Below are 21,606 nucleotides of genomic sequence, written 5' to 3'. Positions count from 1 at the left end.
TCTGACATCAGCTATAAGTCTGGCTGTAACCGGTTATTCGAAATATATCTTTTCTAACCGTTTGAATAATGGTAGAAAATAGTTTAGCGCTAAATGAAGGCTACAACCTCCTGCAGATCGAGAGAGGTTTGATGTTGTTCCTCCACTAAATACTTTAAAAAACTCGATGCCACTATTACAAGCATTTTTTGGAGTGTTCGAGAGAAAAATTTTAGCGAGGGTTTATGGATCTTTGCGCGTTCGCGATAGCAAACACTGAAGGCGATGGAACAACGAACTGTATGAGAAGTACGTAGCCATTGGCATAGTGCAACGAATTGAGATTCGGCGGCTCCACTGGCTAAGTCAGGTCGTTCGAATGAACACAACGTTCCAGCTCTGAAAGTATTCAAGACGATATCCGAGGGTGGTAGCAGAGGAAGAGCAATGCTTCTGCTGTATTGGAAGGATTAAGTGGAGAAAGACTTGAATTCGCTTGGTATTTCCAATTGGTCTCAGTTAAGGCGTGAAAGAAACGACCGGCTAAGAAGACGTTGGTTGACAGTGCCGCTACTGTGGATTGCCGTGTGACGCCAACCGCCAGCGCCGATGTTTTTATTTTTTCGCCTAAGCAGTTACTGCGCCACTAAAGAAAAAGGAAAGTCGTGAATAATTCCTTTGAATTATGAAGATAATATTTTTCACAAAATTCACTTCTTTACAGTTTAAATTTCCTGTTACTATTGTTGTAACACCATAAAACACTCATCATCCATTTTGGGTGATTTTAAGATTGCTTCAGTGGTACTTCTTCGACCGGGTTTAAGTTCGGTTCAGTGCGGTAATGTAGAGCCGATTGTCTTGGGACTTAAGAAAATATTCGTAGGCGTGTATTTCAAATGTTTGGCGCTAAAAAAACGTTTGAGGGATCAATCAGAAAATTAAGGTGCTTGCTTTTGGTAGATGCTTCGGGGCAAACGAAATTTTTCTTTTGGAGTTGTATGTTTTCCTTTAACTCCTACGGCGGCACTCACAGGCCAAAACAGGCAACACCTGCTTGGAGGTGTAGGTTATTTGAATCTACCACCAAGCTAGGATAGGCGGGCTAGCAACCTTACTTATTCGAATCTCAATTGTTAACGAGTCCTCGATGGAGATTGGCAACGCCAACTTTCTAAAGCAAAGCGGCCGCCGTAGCCGAATGGGTTGGTGCGTGTCTACCATTCGGGAGTGCGTAGGTGCAAATCTTCGTGCATGAAACAGCAAAATAAGAGAAAAAGTGTAATAGCGGCTGGCCCTCGGCAGGCTTTGGCAAACCTCCGAGTGTATTTCTGTCATGAGAAATCTCCTCGTAAAAAATCATTTGCCGTTCGGAGTCGGCTTAAATATGTAGATCCCATTTGTGGAACAGTATCAAGACACACGCCATAAATAGGAGGACGAACTCGGCTAAGCACCTAATAGAAATATGCGCGCCCATGGTGGAAAGAATAATGAGGTGGCGCCTATCATGGTCCCGTTACTTTGCGCTCAGCGAATTTGACAACTAGTTACGTGATTTTAGCTCCAGTATGACCAGATTACCATTTTCGTAACTTGATTTATCTTTTTTTTGTTATTTTTATTATTTTGTGTCTCGGAGTTTTAGTTCTTTCTTCATGACATTTTTCTAGTTGTTCTAATTAAAATGTCATGTTTATAATTTTGTAAAATATACATTTTTTAATAATTATTTATATAATTCACTCAGTTTTATTTAGCTTTACTTTTTTTTAACATCTGGTCGCATTGCCCGCGAGTGCAGGTGGTGTTGGTGTTCTTCTGCTTTCGGCAGTCAAATCTCTCTCTCGCTACTGCAGTGTTGCCTAGCTTTGGATATAAAAACGCATTAAAATGCCCATTCAAAGAAAATAACCCAACAAATTTTTATTGAATCACTTAAAGAACTTTGTATGCGTGACAAATTGTCTTTAAAATGTGCGTTTTTTTAAATAAATGTAAAAATGTTTATGTACAATTTAATTTATGAGGTTTTTTTTAAGCGAGACTCTTTTGTTAAGGGAACGACTTTTTTGCTATATTTGAAGTTAATATATGTAACTAGAATCTTAAGAAGAGTTGAGAGAGGGGCATTTAATATTTTTGCATAACCTTAAATGGAGCCAAAAATTAAATTTGCACTTTCAAATTATCAAATTTTATAAGAGTAAAAAAATTTTCATTAGCACTAAAATCTTCTCAGAGTGACCTTTTATAACATTCTTTCTATGTAATAGTACAGTTTTTTTTAACTTACAGTTTCGGTAGCTTTAAATTAAACGCAAAAAGAAACAAACACGAAGCTTCAAAATTTTCGCATTTTCGGTATAAAAAAGCACTATTTGCGAAGAGCAAATGGTTGGCAATACTGCACAACTCAGCAAACGTGACGTCACGTACGCTCTGATGGACGCAATCTTGTTTCTATCATTCTTGATGCGCGCCTCAGTGGAAATATTTTTGATACATGACTTTACAAATTAATACGGGTTGTCCAATTAAATTCATCATTTAATGATTTTTTTTTCGAAAATCTTACTGTTCCTGTTTACGTTGGCGAAACCCCCATTTGAATGTTGGTGGGTGTGTGTGTTTTGTTATTATTCATGCACATATACATACAAACATATTTGGAGGAATTAAAACTTAATTTGGACTTTGAACGGTGTAGTGTCTAATTTTCAAGTGTCGCATACGTTTTTTTTTTTTGTTTTGTTTTCTTGATACAAAAAAAGGTTTGCTTTTATTACTTACTCTCAAAGACTATTGTGAAAACTTGTTGATATCGGCACTTTAGATAAATATATGTCATAATTGTTAGCTAATTCCGGGAATCATGTAAGATTCAAATGCTTATCTAAAAATCTAAATTGAAACACGAATTAACTTGGTAAAGCCGGCCGGCCAGTATTAGCTCACGAACTTGCATTGGAGTATTCTTCTGAGGCTCAAAAATGTATCTCTTTCTGATCTAAAAATAAATTAATTATGCACAATTTACGTACGCAGATATTTCGGATTTGAGCAAAACAAAAATTTGCGACGCCAAAGCAGCGATAAGATGTCACGTCATAGAAGGTGGTGGTGGTGGTCGTGGTGGAGGGGATAACGAGCATCCCGCAGCTTCACATCTTCAAATATGATTTAAATATTTTTTCGCAAAACTCGGTGATCGCACTGTGGGCGTTAACTTGTTTTAAGAACAGCCATGTATATACATATGTATGTACGTATGTATGTATGCAAGTATATACAGCATCTTCACACGACTGTACCTACATATGCATGCACCTGAAAAATATTGAAATTTATAAAATTATAATCAAAATAAAAAATATTGATTAGCGCTTTGATAAGAACGCAAAACGAAAAATGTGTGTATGTGCGAGTATGTGGATTGCTCAGCAACTTGCTTGCCACACTGGACATACTCGTACTGCGAATAGGTGAATAGATGTACCGCCGAACAGACGGACATTTATTTGGTTGAGTTAAAATAGACGAATGGACGCTTCAACGTCTTAGCGCTCATACAAATACATGTATGCATATATGCATATATGCTCGTATATTCGCATGTGTGTGTGTGTAAATTTTAAAATACATACACAAGTATTATATGCAAGTATGTGCGATAATTGGCGGTGTAGAATGTTGTGCTAGTCGTATTGGTGCTGCTGTTGTTAAAGACGGTGGCTGACACCAGCGCTGCTGTGGGTTGCCGTGAGACATTTGCGTTGCCAGCGCTGACATTTTTTTTTATTTTTACACTTCTTTTTATATTTTTTTTTTATTTTTAAATTTTTTTTTATTTTTAATTTTTTTTATTTAACATTTTGTTTTTTTTTAATTTTTTTTATTTAACATTTTTTTTTTCCTTTTTTTTTTCTTTTTAAATTTTTTTCTTATTTTGTTATTTTCTTCATTTTTTTTCTTTATTTTACTCTACACTCATTTTTTTAAATTTTATTTAATTCTATGCGCGCTTACTCTCACTCTTACTTCGTTGAGCATATTTATACATGCATACATACATACACACCTAGCTTTCAACTGAGCAGTGTGCCGGCTGTGTAATCTGGCCGGCCCCAGCTCGGTCACTGACGCTTTGGAGACATATGTATGTGAGTGTGTGTTTGTGTGCATGCATGGATGTAGTGACAGCGCACACTACACAGCGTAGTACCCCTGCGCGCGTTCAATGGCAACGTCCACGTCAACCTCAACGACAACGTCTCTCGTAATCACAGTTTGCTTAACAATTTCGCTAAGACTATCATTAGCATTACTAAGACAGTTTAGTTCGAGTGTAGAACATTATTGCTTTAGTCGGTTCGGCTTTTTTGCATTGCCGTGTATGATACGCCGCCGCTGCCGCCACAAACTCAACCACCTAAGAACGCTCGATCCTATTCGCCGCTGATTAGTCGACTACTACAACTGCCAGTTAACTGTTGACATACAGCTTACGGTCGTCCAACACAGCCACTGGTGGGGATACGAATCGAAGTGCATACATAAATACAAGAATAGGTGATTATTATCCTGATAAGAGTGAAAGTGAACATATGCACACACACACAAACACATACACGCTCACACGCAGCCATACATATCTAAGCATATTCTTTAACATTTCAAGTGCATCCCTTTCAAAGTGAACTCACTACATATTTTGGTGCGTATGCTCGCTCCACTATAATTAAATACAAGCATACGTACTTACATATGTACATACATACTTAAACATAGTATATACGTGACATTGGTGACGCGCTTGTACTTATTTTCCGCAGTTTTTGAAGTGCATTTTAACGAATAAACATTGGGAAAGATTCTAAACTTAACTCGAAACTAAGTAACGCATGTGCAGTGGGATTTGAGTTCGCGCACGCGAAAAACACTGAGTCGCGTTTTGTGAAGAATTCTATGCAAATTTTTAACTAAAGTGTACAAACATACATATGTAAATACCGTGAAAATCGCGTACTCACTCAGCCCATGTCAAAAGTGACTGCCAAGGCAAAATTTTTTCTTTAGCAAATATTTAATATTTGTGTTTATCTAAGTTGTGTGCTGCAAAAGCCCATACAGAAAAGGTGCATACATACATACAGACGTATGTGCATATAATACCATATATTGTCATCGATTTGTCGTACGTGCAAGTGCAAGATTTTTCAAGCGCACTGCCTACGCTTTGAGTAAAAATTACCTTCAAGGAAGTAATCAAGTGAATGCATCAGACTTGCTAACGGATATGTTAAAAATGAAGACAGAAGTATTATCGGGTAGCAGCTTCGATGATTCCTACATTTTCGAGGACAATTTGCTGCGCATGATCGGTAAGTAAGAGCGAAGACACTAAGTGGATATAAAGGGCGTAGAATTACAGAAAATGAAGTGGAACTGAAATATACTCGTAAATATAAAATGAAAAAATGAATAATAAAAAAAAATATTTTTAGTTGAAAATATCTAAGTTAAAAAACAAAGCACGCAACTTACAGTTGCTCGTCATTGAATTGTGATCGATGTTGAGAACTCAGAAATTGAGAATTTTGACAACTGAGAAAAAGTAAACTATTTTAGTTGTGTTAAATAAGGAAAAAGAATAAAATTATTTAATTTCATTTAACCCTCCGTTAGACACCTTTTTTTAAACCTTCCGTGCGGGTCGCGTGTCTGGCCAGTCCCCGTATGCAGTTACATGCAATTGTATGGGAATATGTGGCAAATGCGCCACATCTTTAATTCATTATATTAAGTGTCGCAGGTATATAATATATTTTTCATTCTTTACCTTTTTCATGGGTTTTGGCATGCATTGAGCTACCTATAGAGCCACAAAAAATTGCTTAAAATATTCTGCTTTGTGAAAAAAAGGATTTTTTTGTTTTGTTCTTCATTTTGACTCATTTCGAAGAAGGTTGTTTTATTTCAACTTGATTACCACGAAATTGATGGTAAAATATTAAACGATATTTCTTTATGGATCCGGTGGAAGTTAGGCCCAACATGAATAAAAGATTCGAGTGCTGTTGACATACTGGATTCTTGCATACAATGCAATAGAAACGAGTTTGTCGACGAAGCCTTACGCCTCCTTCTAGCCTAAGGCAACAATCTGTCTTCGATGTGTGTGTATAGGCTCCGGTTGGTTGTTTGACTATAATATTCCCAGGGATAGCAATTGGTTTGTTGAAAAATGATTCCATAGCCAAGCGAATAGTGAATTTCGATTTTCGATGTTTGCAAGGCCCAATGTGTTCGATAGAGTCGTTAAAAAATTTCGTTTCTCATCACTCTTTCTGAGCCCATCAACTTCCTTGCAAATACAGCCAGCCCTGAGGGGACCAAACGACGGTGTAACTTTTAAAATCATTTTTTCGTCCTGTTCGAGAATCCTTAAAGGTTATATGCATAGAAAATTAAATTTTAGGAAGCTACGTGAAAGCTTTAAACGTTAGCTTTAATAGAAATATGGTAAATTCATGTCCAAAGTTAAACAAGGCAGTCCGGCCAGACCCGGGAGCCTAAAGGAGACTTAAGGGCACTACCTGTAAACGTCCATGCTTTCCCTGATTTTCATTAAAATTGAAGAGGCGTAGAGTTTATTTATACATTAAAACAATATAATTTTTTTTTTATTTTAATCATTTAAAATTGCGGATGGACACTCAATTCTTCCAAGAAGGTCGCAGCGGGGCTTCTCAATAAGCGGGCATTGTAGCATCGGCGTCAGTGACCTGAATACAAAAAACCAAAAATTTTTTTGTTTATTAATATCATAATTTCTATATGAATTAACAATAAATGGAAAAAAAATTCGCGGAATAAAATGTTTCAAAAATTTATTTTGGGACGAATTTTCCTACTATTTTTGCTTCGAAAAAATTATTTTTTCGAAAAACTTTCGAAAACTTGTGTCAAAAATAGCCAATTTGTCTTTATTCTGTTTTAAAGTTTATATTTTATAAATCTTTTACAAACTCAAACCGGAAACTTATAATTAATTTAAACAAATGAGTATACGGGTGCACATTCAACGACCCGACGACTACCCCTTTTGAACGTCAACCAGCGAATGGTCCTCTCACATGCAAACTGTCGGTGACAGCTCGGCCTTTCCTGACATTTCGTCCTGCATGGACGAATCATCGTCGTCATCATGAATGTCTAATTCTGGACTATTAGCGCACCATGGTTTGAGATTATCGGCGGACAGCACATTGCAATAGCGGCGCTGAGTGACCATCGTATCCGGTAAATCTTCCACGATATAGCGGTCGTAGTTTAATACCTTCGTCACCTGGTATGGACCCTTGTACATAGGATCGAGTTTGTGGGATTCACCCGTCGCTGTAAAGACATTGTCAATTACCACCAAGTCGCCAACTTCGTACTTGTGGGGTTTCTGATGTCGTTTGTCGTATCTCTCTTTCCATTTATTACGTTCGGTCATAATATTGGACGCTGCTATGTCGCGTTTCTCCTCCATGTCTGACACATGGACAACTTCATCATGCATAGCTTGGATCATTCGGTTGTGACTAACATCCCTTGGATCGAAGTAGAACACAAGTTCGTTTGGGCTGTATTTCGTTACCTCATTCTTCTGCGAATTCATACTCCATTGGATGGCCATCAATGACTCATCCCAGACCTTGTTATTTTCCACTGTACATCTTAGAGCGTTCAATAGAGTTTTATTCGCGCGCTCAACCTGCCCATTGGCTCTTGGAGTTCTGATAGCGGTTTTGACATGCTGGATGCCCTTTTGGTTGAGAAAGCTCTCGAACAGCTTCGACGTGAAGGCTGTACCACGATCCGATGTAACACGCAATGGTTGCCCGAAAATAGCCATTACTTCTTCCATTGCTTTGATTACTGGCTCGCTCTTAGTATTTCTGACAGCTTTGAGCAGCACATATTTGCTGAATCCGCAGACAATAACCAACACGTAGACGTTTCCCGATTTACTCCTGGGAAATGGACCCACATGATCGATGTGCAAACGTCTGAATGGTATCGGTAGTACATCGGCAACATGAAGTTCACTCTCCCTCTTACCTCCCTTGACCTTATTCAAACAACATTCTTCGCAAGCCGCAATATATGATTTCACGTAACGTCGCATTCGTGGGAACCAGAAGTGCTTTCTAAGACGGTCTAATGTTTTCTCCAGTGCAAAATGTCCTGCATCGTCATGACTTGCTTTCACTACCCGCCATCGCACTGCCTGTGGGACAACGAGTTTGTAATGCTCCTCCACCTTTCGGAATAACCGTGAATTTCGCATGGCATAATCTTCTTTCAGCTGCTTTAGCTCATCTTCGTCTGTCTCCTCTTCATGTAATGGAATTTGATAATATGCTGCAGTCATATCAAGGGTGGTGAAAAACGTATTACCCCCAAGCTTTGACAACTGCTCTTCTACTATTGGCATTGGAAATTGTTTCTTTATCGTGACCGCATTCAGTGCCCTAAAATCAACGCACATTCTATCTTCCCCGTTCGACTTCTTCACTATTACAACTGGAGCTGCGTAAGGCGATGAGCTCTGACGAATTATATTGTGCTTAAGCAAGTCGTCAATTATCGTGGAAAGTACAGGTCTTTGGATGAACGGCACCTGGTACTGCCTACCTGTAATTGGTTTCTCGGTGCTGACAAGGATTTCCATAGTTGTTGTTTTACAACGTCCAAGCTTTCCTAAATCTTCTGCAAAACAATCATCGTATTTTTCAAGTAAATGACGTACTTCATGCATTTCATCTTTACTTAATGATACGTCCACATTAAAACCGTTTGCAGTATTTTTCTGTATTTGCATATTCCCCGACTGTATAACTAATGAACAATCTTTTTGACACAAAACATCTCGTCCAATGAACAGATCGTATGGCATAAACTCATCGGGTACTATCTGCAATTTCGTATTCAGTGCGATGCCTTCTATAACTAAATTTACTTCAATTTCTTCTTTGCTTTCAACGCTTGCACCCCCAAATCCCTCTAACTTTCTAACACATGCTTTCTTTTCCGCATTGGTTGGTACTTTGGATTCGGATATGAGTGATGTGTCGCTGCCAGTATCGATAAACGCCGAATACTGGTCACCATTCAGCAAAACATTTGACATTAACGGTGGATATACATTTTCAGTAACTACCTTCGCAACCGTTGATTTTTCATAGCGGCAAGACTTAGAATCGTGTCCCACCTTGTTACATTTTGCGCATCTTTCCTTTCTTGGAGGCTTTGGACATTTTGCTGCCATGTGTCCATACTCGTTGCAATTAAAACATTTTATAGATTTCTTCTCTGTCGGAACATTTCGTGTTACCTCGTTTACATTTCTATTACCACTATCTGTACCTTTGACCGCACAATATACATCTGCTAAACTATCAAGAGAACGCAATAAATCGTTACACGTTGATAATTTCATTGCCAAAAGGGTGCGTGTTAAATTACTGTCATTTAGCCCCCGAATAATGTATGTATTGATTGATTCTTCATCAACCTTACCTCGCCTACCAATATTTAACATAGCGTAATAATATTGACTCAACGTTTCACTTGTTCGCCTCTTTCTTCGTGATAATTCCATGTGCACTTCTGCCGTACACATTGTGAAAGGAAAATCTGTTTGAAATGCTGATACAAAAGCTGACCATCGTTGAAATACGGTTTGTGCATCGAGCCATTCTTTGGCCACCCCTTTCAACTTTGATTGAGCGGCTAACAAAATTTCTTGCTCAGACCATCCGTAGGCTTCTCGTAGCTGTATAACTTTATCAACAAACTGTCTCGATGTTAAACTCCCTTTTAATGGATCAAAATCAGGTAATAATGCGATGATGTCGTGTACTGCGCTTCTTTTCCAGTCACTTTGCGTTGTTGGGACTAACAATGGACGATCTACTGCTATTGGTGTACTACTAATATCATGTTGTGATGAACTCCTTGGTATTTCAGCGTGAACCTCTGTTGTGGCAGTTGAACGGTTATCGTGGCAACTAACTTCTGCTGGAATCGTTGTGGCGTTCGACGGTGTTAACGTTTGCCTTGTCTGTACTGTCACCAAATCGTTTACAGATTTAGCTAGCCCCGCAATAATACCACGCATTTCTTCCATTTGCTTCTGCATAGCTGTAACTTCGCTGCTTACCTCCAACTCTTCAGCATCAACTTCATCAGCTCCGAACATTTCCGTCAATTTCAGAATTTTTGCTGCTTTATTGCCCATTACCGTTGCACCTTGATTTTGTAGCAATTTGTTGATTTGATCAACCCTTAAACTGTTTAATTTGATCATTTTTCTCATATTATCGTGTAATTAAAAATGAAAAAACCGGCTTGCTTTTAAATTCTTCAGAAATTCAGTTCTAATCACGTTGGTTTTCCTTGAACGTCTACTCGTTGTTATGCCCGTATGGCTCACAATAATTCCCTCAATAGAATTCCAGAACGTTCTTCAATATTGCAGCTATAAACACCACTGCGCGTTGTACGTTGCTCTTAAGCCGTTGCAAAAACACACCACAGAAAACCTTACTCTTGCTTTTTGTTTTTGCGTTCTCGTCGTTTTACTTGTATCGAAGTCGTTGCAAACGCACAAACGAAACTTCTGCTTGTGTTTTTACTCTCGTTACTTCGATCGTTGATTCGTTTGCGTTTCGCTTTTGTTGTGTACGTATACAAAGTCACTCGTCGTTGTAACTTTTCATATGTAACTGTTGCAAATGATCTCTTAAATGTGTTAAGAGACGTTTGAAGCAAGTTCGTTTGCTCTTTTCCTTTTTATTCGTTGATTCGCTTACTGGTGGTATTTTTCCACTCGCTTGTGTCGTTGATTGAAAATTCAATTCGTATGCAGGAATGGATGTAAAATATGTTCATCCCACTTCTGAGATGTCAAAAATAGCCAATTTGTCTTTATTCTGTTTTAAAGTTTATATTTTATAAATCTTTTACAAACTCAAACCGGAAACTTATAATTAATTTAAACAAATGAGTATACGGGTGCACATTCAACGACCCGACGACTACCCCTTTTGAACGTCAACCAGCGAATGGTCCTCTCACATGCAAACTGTCGGTGACACTTGTAAATTCACACAAAAAGGAATATCATAAAAAAGTGGCGCGCAAAATTTCAGGGAGATCGGTGAATAACTTTTCGAGTTATCGTGTACGCCAATTCGAAAAATATAGTTTTGAGAAAAACGCGTCTAAAGTTTGAATACATAACTATACCTCTCCCAGCGCTCGAACGCAAAGAATAGAGTCGTCACGGTTGACTATAATATAAGAAATACTTAAATTTACGTTCTAAAATTTTTTTCACATATTCTTAAAGGACTATAAGTATTCACATTTTATGAAAAAACATTTTTTTTCGAAATTTTACAGGTATCTGTCCTCTTAATGTGTCTACTTTGTATCTACTTTGCAGAACCTGAAGATTTTTCTTTTTGTCTTTCTGCCTGCAGTTCGTCTACATCAAATTTAGTTTGAAGGATCCTCGCAAGATCTACGAGATCCACCACGAGTTTGTAGTACTATTTTGGGGCCTTATTTTTATTATTTATTTATATATTTAGTTTCATTATTTTTATTTAATTTTTTTTTTTTTTAATTTTTTTTCATTTTTTTTTTTATTTTTTATTTTATTTAATTTTTTTTTTTCTTATACATTTTTTTATAATTTTATTTATATTCTCTTAGTTTTGAATTTTTTTATAAGATTTAATATTTTTTAAAAATTTTAAGTTTTAGAATTTTCTTTTTTTTTCATTTTTTGTCTTTATTTTATTTATTTATGTAATTTTTTTATTTAATTTTTTTAATTTTTTTTTTTAATTGTACTCTTAAAAGACTTAAAATTTTTTATTTTATTTATATACTTATATTTTTTAATTTTAAAATTTTTTACATTCGTTTTACTTTTTTGAATTAAAATTTTTCTTTTAATTTTTAAAAATTTTCAATATCTTTAATTTTTATACATCTTTTATGTATTGGGTGTGCAACTAAGAAATTCCGGATTTTTTTTTTTTTAGAAAATCAAAGAAAATTTTTTCATGGAAGTAAATAAGTAACGGCGGCCGCCGTAGCCGAATGGGTTGGTGCGTGATTACCATTCGGAATTCACAGAGAGAACGTTGGTTCGAATCTCGGTGAAACGCCAAAAAAAAATTAAGAAAAACATTTTTTTATTAGCTGTCGCCCCTCGGCATGCAATGGCAAACCTCTGAGTGTATTTCTGCCATGAAAAAGCTCCTCATAAGAATATCTGCCGTTCGGAGTCGGCTTGAAACTGTAGGTCCCCCCATTTGTGGAACAACATCAAGACGCACACCACAAAAAGGAGGAGGAGCTCGGCCAAACACCCAAAAAAGGTGTACGCGTCAATTATCATATCATCATCAAATAACTTTATTCTATAATGTATTGCCCATTTTGATCAATGACCTTTTACCATCCTTCAGGCAGCATCGTAATCCCACGTTCATAAAATTTCTGGTTTTTATTAGCAAAAAACTGAATCAAGTACGATTTGACATCATCATCATTATTGAAATTTTTACCATTCAAGGAGTTTTGTAAAGATCGAAACAAAAAGTAATCAGATGGTGCAAGGTCAGGACTACACGGTGGATATGACAAAACATCCCAATCAAGCTCCAAAATTTTTTGCCGAGCGGCCAAAGATGAGTGTGGCCTTGTCATAATGGAATACAACACTTTTCCGATTTGTCAATTCGGGCCGCTTTTCTTCAACTGAATTGTTTAATTTCGTTGGTTGTTCAATGTAGGCATCAGAATTTATCGTTCGGTTGGGTGGTAAGAGTTCAAAGTAGACAATTCCTTTGTAATCCCACTAAACTGATAACAAAACCTTCTTTTGATGTTGTTTGAGTTGGTTCACCTGGCCTGCTCCACCAACTTTTCCGCTTGATATCTTTGTAACCAACCTACTTTTCACCCCCAGTTATCAGTCGTTTTAAAAATAATTTTCATTACGTTTCTTTAGCAAATCGGAGCTGTTAATGCGTTGCGTTAAATGCGTTTCTTTCAGTTCGTGTGGGACCCATGTATCGAGTTTTTGAACATAGCGAAGTTGTTTTAAGTGACTTTCAATGCATGTATGTGATACATGAAGCTTCTCTGCAATCTCACGTGTTGTACTGTGACGATTCGAATCGATTATTGCGTTGATTAGGGCGTCATCAACTTCAACTGGACGACCACAGCGTTTTTCATCTTTGAGTGAAAAATCACCAGAACGAAATTTGGCAAACCAATTTTGACACTGCCGTTCTTTTAAGGCTTCGTCACCATAAACAGCAGCTAACTTTTTATGAGCTTGCGATGCGGTTTTCCCTTTGTGGAAATAAAAAAAAAAAACAAAAAATAACGAAACTGTTCCTTTGGATTTTCCATTTTTCAACGAACGTCAAACGAAAACTACGCAACCGACCAAAAAACTTTTCTTAATGATTGACAGCTGAATTGCCAAATATCAAATAACAAAATGTGTTTTATATTTGTACTACGTCTGCAAACCTAAAAATTCAACTGAAGCCATCTATGAGTGAAATCCGCAATTACTTAGTTGTCAACACAATACATTCCTTATATCCCTTTAGAGCTAAAATAATTTTCTGCTGTACATATAAAGAATTTTATATAATTCGCAAGGTATTCTGAGACTAAAAGGGGAAAGTGAAAAAGATTTCAAGTTAGTTAAATATAAAGTGGGAAACCTAGTTAAGAAAAAAAGTGCCACTAATACAAATGCCAGACCATGCATGTACTTACGAGTATATATATTCAACCTAAATGTATGCTTTGGTTTTGATGCTAAATTAAAGAAATGTGCAACGATTTCCGATTTAGATTAACACTAATGAGGGGTGATCAGATTGGCACATTTTCGACTTAAGGGCTACGTCAATGAGCAAAATTGCTATACTTGAGTTGAAAAGCAACCCGAAACCATCCAAGAATAGCCATTACATCCATTGAAAACAACCCTTTGGAGCGGCCTATGGGTTGGAGGAATCATCGGCCCATATTTATTCAAATATGAAATTTTTTGGTTGTTGTTGTAGAAGCATAAACATTCCCCATACTTACATACGGGGAATGCTGCTGAAGTGACAGTCCTTGGCCGGATATAAATCCAGATCGTTTCGGTAACGTAGAACCGACTGTCGTGGAAACGGGGGATCCTGATCTCCGCATTTGGTTCCAACAAGACATACAGCCATAAAACCCGTGAAAAAATGGATTTACAGCGTCGTCGTTTCGCTGCGCAATTCATCTCTCATCTCGGACCAGTGGATTTGCCACCAAGATCGTGTGATATCACACATTTGGACTTTTATTTGTGGGGGTATTTAAAGTTTAAATATTTTGTGGATACAACAGCTTCGATTAAGGCATGGGAAACCAACATTACTAAAGTTATTCACGAGATACCGACCGAATTCCTCCATCGAGCCATTCAAAATTGGTGTTTACGGATGGCCGAATTACGGCGCAGTTGCGACTAATATTTGAATGGGATTATTTAAAAAAAAAATGTCACGAATGATCCCACTCAAAAAAATAATCATCAATTTGAATTATCGTTGTTTTATTTCAATTGGAAATCCGATGCTTCTAAATTGATCAACCTTTAAAACTAATGGAATTATGGTCGGTGCCTTGCAGGTTGGCATTTCTGTTCCCGTTTTAGAAACTAGTAGGGCTATATTTTTAACTAGTTCTGCAACGCAATTGCTTTATGCTTAAAATTATGCCACTTAGGTATAAATTTGTTTTCTAATAAAATAATGTGCGAATGTGTGTGAGCTACTTTTTTTATCTACAACTCAAATGGAAGTGGTGCCTGCCTACGAATATTCGCTGAATTAACTAAAAAATAATGATTTTGCCCAAAAATAGTCAAACAACGAAATTGTAAACATTTATGTTTTTTAGTCGAGTTGTTTGTATGTTTCTATGTACTACAAATACGAGTGTCTAGCAATCAGCGGCAGATAAGCGTACTCTATACGCTATGAAAGTCGCCAAGCACGTATGTGTGTATGTGTGTACTTAAATACTCATTAGTGCTCAGCTGGCAAATATGTACGTATGTACAATATGTTGGAGCAGTAAATAACAAGATTTGTTTGTTGTTGTTGTGCCAAACATGATGCTGCGTATGTATGTGTTTCTATGCTTTCCTTGCTTCCGACTGCAAGGTCGAATCGACAGGGTAAGTTTTGAAGTCTTCAACCCATCTCCTCCCCCATTGGTAGTAGTAGTAGTAGTAAATCTGTATTTAATTTATAAAAAGCGTGGTTTACAATTGATTTAACTCATACATGAATTCATTTAATATATAAAAATATTAAATTATAATATATAAAAATATATAAAGAAATAAATAAAAATGTTTGTGACAATAACGATTTTGTCCCATAAACCAAATCCATTGATTTTTCTTGCAAAATATATTATTTTTGATGGAGTAGATTAGGTTAGATTAAACCGTCTACTCTCAAAGAGTTTTGCCCAGAAAAAATGCCCTCAAATCTATCCGTGCATGCTTTTAAGCCATATCAACCTTCTGGCGATCAAAGTGATTTCTGCATTTTTCGTTGTTTTGTACACATTTTATAAAAAAAAAATTAAATTTTAGCAGTACTTCTTAGAGCATATTTTGCAAGAAATGCATCTTTCGTAGTTTAATTCAGTACTAATTACAAAAATATCTACAATGATAACAATATGGCAACACTGTGTATCCGCTTATTCTCTGCGAGAATGTTTTTGACCGCCAGAGACTTAAAAACCTCAAATTTACATTAGGTAAGTTGATTTAGCACGATGCCACTTAGACCACGAAATGGGTACGTTGTGAGGCGCAGAGCCTGCGCTATATTTCCCCTTCCATATGGAACCATACTGAGCTTTGGACAAAGCGTAATAGGTTGTGGATGCCTAAAGTGTGTAGACGATATACAATATATTCAATAAGAAGTAGGATCTTAAATATCGGTTCCTGTTTCTGACTAGAGCCGGGCATGTGTAAAAAAGGTGTTGAATGGTTTCCAACCCCTCCTCATTCCTACAGCTACAACATAAATCATGCATGTAAACGGCTAGTCCCTTGTATGATTTCGTAGAAGACAATGTATTGTGAGGGCCCCTACTAAGGTCCTCATTTAAGGGATTATATACAGTTAAAAGACCGAAAAAAAGCGTATTTTCCAGAATTTTTTCTGAGAAAACTAACTAAAAAACTAAAACTAATAAAATTTATTGATCTAAAAATTTGTACACATATTATGTTATTTTTTAACTGTATTTTAAGTCTTAGTGTTAGTAAAAATATTTATTTGGAAAGGAGCTACAGCTGATCTCCGGGAGCTCCTCTCAAAAAAGACATTTTGCCGTAACCACTATATCTCTAAAAATTAAAAAAAAAAAAAAAAAATTGCGTTAAAGTAATGTTAAATCTAGTAATTAATCGAAGGAATAAGCAAAATAAATTTGTTTGACGGTTTTTCAAAAACAAAAAAAAAAAAATCGATTTTTAGCCAAAATTTCGGCCTTAAATTGTTTATAAAAAAATATTTATCTATGAGAAAAAATCTTCTATTAATTACTAAAAATATATTTAAGGAGCTCGTGTTAAAATTTGAGACTAATCGGTTCAGCCGTTTTCGAGTAATGCTGGTAGTCGACTTTGAAACACCATTGTGAGAAAAACGCGCTACCGCTCCGGCCTTGTACATACTTTCAAGCACTCTGCCTTTCAGATTTGCGTGTAACCTCGAAAATATTCACCAGAACGATATTAAATTTTCTGTGTGTATTCTTAAATATCGACCGTACATTAAGAAAAAAAATAATCAATTTTTTTGTTTAAATTCTAACTGTATATAACCGCTTAAAGTCTACTCAATTTATGGTCATGCTTAACAATTTTACCGGTATTGGCACTAATCCATCTTTTATTTACAAAATTGGTAAGTGCGTCCACAAGAAGCTTACAAATTGCGAGAGATACCCTCATAGAGTTATTTATGTTTCACATACAGGTACCTTCTCTTGCAAATTGATCAGCCAGTTTCCTAGTATATCTCTGTAGCCTGGAACCCAGCATAAGATAATACGGTACGTTCCCACGAAAGTCGGTTCTACATAACCGCAACGACTCGGATTTATATCCGGCCAAGGGCTGTCACTTCAGCAGCATTCCCAGTATATGTATGGGGAGTGTTTATGCTGCTATAACAACAACAACAACAACAACGATACTCTTTAGCCACCTCATTAAGAGACTGGCGAAAATGTAACACACTCCTCGATGTTATTTGGACTGCATCCAGAACCCTACGGGGCAGCTTGGCTGCCTGATAGAATGCAGATATCTTTTCATGATATTCTGTTTATCTCTAACCATCTTAAAGCTTCATGAAAAGCGTTTATTTCCGCTTGAAGAACACTACAGTGATCCGGTCGCTTAAAGGATTACACTGATAAAAAGCTCTTCGCAATGAAACCCTGATCCTACACCGGTATCCGTATTAGATCTGTACATCTTAACGACTGTTTTGGTCAAACCATAGCTTGCATTTAATTATGCCAAAATTCAACGGGCTATAGCCCGGCATACTCGAAGTGTTTCCAAAAATTTTCATTAAAAAGTTTAAAATTGTGTTAAATTTATTTTTTAATTTGCGCAAAGTTTGAAACTTTATATGGATTTTGTGTGAAAATGCATTATATTTTCATAAAATTAAAAAAAAAAAATAACTTGTCAAACGTTACCCATAAGTCCCAGTGTTATGATTTTTAAATGCACTGCATATGAAATTTAAAAGCATATCTTAGGGCTCATAAGCTTTTCAAAAGTATTTTTGAAGCATATATTCGGAATTTAATGACGCATTTAAGCGCTTAGAAGAAGATTTTCAGAGCATTTTGTGGGTTGCTCTGCTGCTAAAAATGCATCTACACCCGGAGTAGACATTCTAGTTAGGAATCGCAGCCTCATGCGGCCCATGCCTCAGCCTTATCTGATTACGACTCATTTGCATGCATAGTGCACGCACTTACAGAGTGGCACTTCATGTTTAATGAAAATGTGCACAAATAGCCCGACATGTGTGGCTCAAGATACGAGCAAATGTCGTTAGTGAGAAGCCTGTACAAATTGTCAGAGAGGTGGGAACAATATATGGCTTTTCACTTTCAACAAAATATTTTTTTTATTCCCGCTCAATTTATTAAGAAGAAGAAGTAGGCGATTGGTATTTTCTTCAATAAAAATAAAACTTTTTTGAACCACTCAACCAATCTGGTACTTCAACAATTTCACCTAGCACTCAACTTACAGGGTCGGGCACTCGAAGTGCAACCAATGAAATTTACTTTTACTCAATTCAAAGTAAAAAATGTGTGAAAATAACACAAAATTAAAAATCAATTTACTTCTGCTCGATATGACCACCTTTTGCCTTGACTATGGCCTTGAGACGGTCCAGAAACGAGTTGCACGCTGCTCAAATGTAACTTCTAGGTATTTTGACCGACTCGCGAACAATGGCTTTTTTCAGCGCCTCGAGACTGGTGAATCTTTTAGTTCGGACATCGCTCACCAAAATGGTCTAAAGAGAATAATCCATCGGATTCGCGTTTGGTGATCTTGAGAGCCATTGTGTGGACGTTATGTAGTTCCGATCGTTGTTTTTTAGCCAGTCTTCGTTCACTCGAGCTTTGTGAGACGGTGCCGAGTCCTGTTGAAACGTTAATGAACTGCCACCGAAATGTTTGTCTGCCTAAGGCTTCAAAACAACCTCCAGAACACTTTCTTGGTAATCTTTCGCATTTACCTTGACGCCAGGCTCGATGAAAACGATTGAAGAGCGCCCATCTGCGGTTACAGTGGCCCAAACCTTTACCTGTGGCGGGTGCTGCCTCCTGGTGGTCAATCGATGACTCAAATTATCGTATGAATGGTTGGTTAAATAAACCTTATCGTTTTGGAAGATTACGAATTACTCAATTAGAAAACTTTTCTCGTCAGAAAACATAATGTTCGGAACATGGAAATTGACCACTTTGGGCTACGCGAAACAACTGCTTCGCTCTCTCAAGTCTGACTTGTTGCTGCTTTGAGGTGAGGTTATGCGCCCTTTGGTTATTGTAAGGCTTGACTTTGGGATCATTTTTCAGTATGCGACGGATGCTGCGGGCAGATATTTTCAGTTCTTTCGCCAGTGCCATTTGATTGGCACTTCGTCGGGGATTCCGCTCACGTCACTTCTTCGCTTTTTGAACCATTTCACGAGACGTTGCAGTCTTTTGATGACCACCTCCATGATGTTTCGCGATGCTACCAGTATCATTGTAAGAAGTAATGGTGCGATAAACAAAAAACTTATTTACTTTAAGGTGCTCGAGCTCACGAACAATTGCTGGTTGTGATTTTCCAGCCAAATATAATGCAATCACTCTATTACGTTTGAAATCCATTACAGATTTTCTTTTTTCGCGTTCACTCTCGGCAAAATGTTTCCGCGCGCTTATAAACAATTCCTTGGACTGTCATTTAGCCAACTAACAGATAATTAAAGCCCGTGCGTCAGCTATGCGAGCGCACTGAAGTTGATTACACTTCGAGTGCCGGACCCTGTAATAAAAAATATCGACCAAGCACCAACCTTCTTCAGCCTTAACCGTTGCAGATGCGCTATTATGATTGAAAAAACTTTAATCATATTGTGTGATTTTTTACGCCTACTTTGCGCTGTCTTATTGAACATCTAGGCTTCCCTTTTAGTTTAGCCTTATTGAGTCATAGTGCGCTGCAACCTCTTATGTTGTCTATTGTGCTTGATCGCAAGAATATAATTGAATTTGAGCACTTTTATTCCATACTACCAATGAAATCAGAGTCGCACTGCCTAGGTGAGTGAGTCTTCGTCTTGCGAAAGCTGCAAATTCACAGACGATGGGCTCCGGGGCTTCATCGTCCAGCATACAAATACGTCAGGCACTTGTTTCTATTAATGCTAGTTCCTTCAAATGACAATAAAGACAATACTGTCCTTTTTGCTCGTGAAATTATTGGGAAGACTACAATGTCCCGTATAGAATACAGTGTGAGTTCGAAAGGCCTCTCTATCCAGACTTAAGAGCCCATCCAGAGCTTATTTGACAATCCTCTAGAAAGAGGGATAAATTGTTTTGCCTGCCTCTTTCCAGTATCATAAGAACTCCGTGTTCTCCAGGTTCCTCTTATAGGCAACTCGATAGTTTTTGGCTAATGCTTTTCACACCTCCAATATCCTGGATCATGTTTTCTCTTATTGCAATGGCAAAATTTACACCAAAATGATAGCAATTTATTCCATTTAGTCAGCTGGAGACATTCTTCTATGACTGCAACTACTGGATCAGACAGTTTACAAACAGGCGTCAAATGGTATTCATCGGGAGTATCTTACCACCTTCCTAGACTCTCGACTCCCGAATGGCATCATCGGAGTACAACCACCAACCATTTAAGATGAAGATCTTCAACTGCTTTGTGAGAGCAGCGTAACTTGGGCTTAATTACGTTTTAGATATTGAAGCAGGATAAACTTTCACCTATCTGGAATCGACCCCAACATACTCAATATATGTCTGGTATACGAAGGTAACCTGCACGATACCAATTACCTATTCGCATGTCCTTTTAAACCCACTCAGCTAACACCCTTCTACAGTAGCACCCAACACGCCGAAAACGAATGTTTCTTGAGATAGGCGATGACGATCGGTGACTACACTGTACTAGCAGAGCTTGATGAACAGGAGCAAAAACAACAACCTCCTTCCACGCAAAGTCATTTCTCTTCTTCTTCTTAATTGGCGCTATAACCGCTTACGCGATTTTGGCCGAGTTTCTTTCTCGTGCTAACCGGCGCCAGTTGGACACACCAAGTGAAGCCAAGTCCTTCTCTACCTGATCTTTTCAACGCAGAGGAGGCCGCCCTCTTCCTCTGCTACCACCAGCTGGTACCGCATCGAATACTTTCAAAGCCGGAGCGTTTGTATCCATTCGGACGACATGACCCAGCCAACGTAGCCGCTGGATCTTTATTCGCTGCGCTATGCCTATGTCGTCGTAAAGCTCATACAGCTCATCGTTCCATCGTCTGCGATATTCGCCGTTGCCAAAGTCCAAAAATCTTACGCAGAATCTTTCTCTCGAACACTCCAAGCGTCGCTTCATCGGATGTTGTCATCGTCCAAGCTTCTGCGCCATACGTCAGGACGGGCATGATGAGAGTCTTTTAGAGTGTTAGTTTTGTTCGTCGAGAGAGGACTTTACTGCTTAGTTGCCTACTTAGTCCAAAGTAGCACTTGTTGGCAAGAGAGATTCTACGTTGCATTTCAAGGCTGACATTGTTATCGGTGTCGCAGAGTCATTTACCTTTAATAAATAGAGCATTAAAAGGAAACGGCTGTCGTTGCCGACTGGGTGAGTACCGGCTTGGAAGCTGATTTGGTGGACATGCAACA

General features: G+C 37.6%; 1 protein-coding gene and 1 long non-coding RNA gene across 4 annotated transcripts in view; one reads left to right on the top strand and one right to left on the bottom strand.

The window, feature by feature from the left end:
• The window catches only part of LOC128864505 (uncharacterized), a 96,804-nt gene that overhangs the window by 43,835 nt on the left and 31,363 nt on the right, over positions 1–21,606 (bottom strand). Inside the window, exon 3 of one of the 2 annotated variants that reach the window (XR_008454702.1) lies at positions 6,687–6,767. The exons of the other annotated variant lie outside the window; for it this stretch is intronic. This is a non-coding gene — a long non-coding RNA (uncharacterized LOC128864505). Of the gene's footprint in view, positions 1–6,686; positions 6,768–21,606 lie in introns of those variants that run through there. 2 annotated transcript variants of the gene reach the window in all.
• The window catches only part of LOC128864504 (transcription factor HNF-4 homolog), a 101,951-nt gene that overhangs the window by 53,335 nt on the left and 27,010 nt on the right, over positions 1–21,606 (top strand). The window lies entirely within an intron of this gene.

The sequence above is a fragment of the Anastrepha ludens genome, chromosome 5 (genome assembly GCF_028408465.1).
Source record: "Anastrepha ludens isolate Willacy chromosome 5, idAnaLude1.1, whole genome shotgun sequence".
NCBI lineage: Eukaryota > Metazoa > Arthropoda > Insecta > Diptera > Tephritidae > Anastrepha > Anastrepha ludens.
The sequence above is the reverse complement of the archived record's forward strand: the minus strand, read 5'-3'. Positions and strand labels throughout refer to the sequence as shown.